Raw genomic sequence first — 340 nt, 5'->3', positions numbered from 1 at the left:
GTCGGGATTGTTTTATTCCTTTAACATTTATTGTGTTTTGTGGGACAGCCTTTTTCACCATTTGTTATCTTGTCCCACGTCTTTTTAATACTTACCTGCTACACGGTACAGTTAGCCAGGCTCTTACACCAACTGCGTCTATTTATCTAAATGCCCAGTCCATCTCACATTTTGTTCTTCTGTCATAGCTATCATGCATTTTACTATAGGCCACGATCTAAAGATAATACATGCTGACGATATAGTATTAATGGCGAACAAATAAATCTTGTGAATTTATCTGAATAAACAAGGAAGGACGAGGATAAGGATGTAGGAAGAAGAACAATGTGTTAGGAAG

At 37.1% G+C, this 340-nt stretch overlaps 1 protein-coding gene across 1 annotated transcript in view; it reads left to right on the top strand.

The window, feature by feature from the left end:
- LOC119594567 (anoctamin-8-like) overlaps window positions 1-340 on the top strand; it is a gene marked incomplete in the record, with an annotated part of 84,413 nt that overhangs the window by 79,981 nt on the left and 4,092 nt on the right.

This window comes from Penaeus monodon, chromosome 34, assembly GCF_015228065.2.
Source record: "Penaeus monodon isolate SGIC_2016 chromosome 34, NSTDA_Pmon_1, whole genome shotgun sequence".
NCBI lineage: Eukaryota > Metazoa > Arthropoda > Malacostraca > Decapoda > Penaeidae > Penaeus > Penaeus monodon.
Note: the sequence above shows the minus strand (reverse complement) of the source record. Positions and strands in the feature narration are given on the sequence as shown.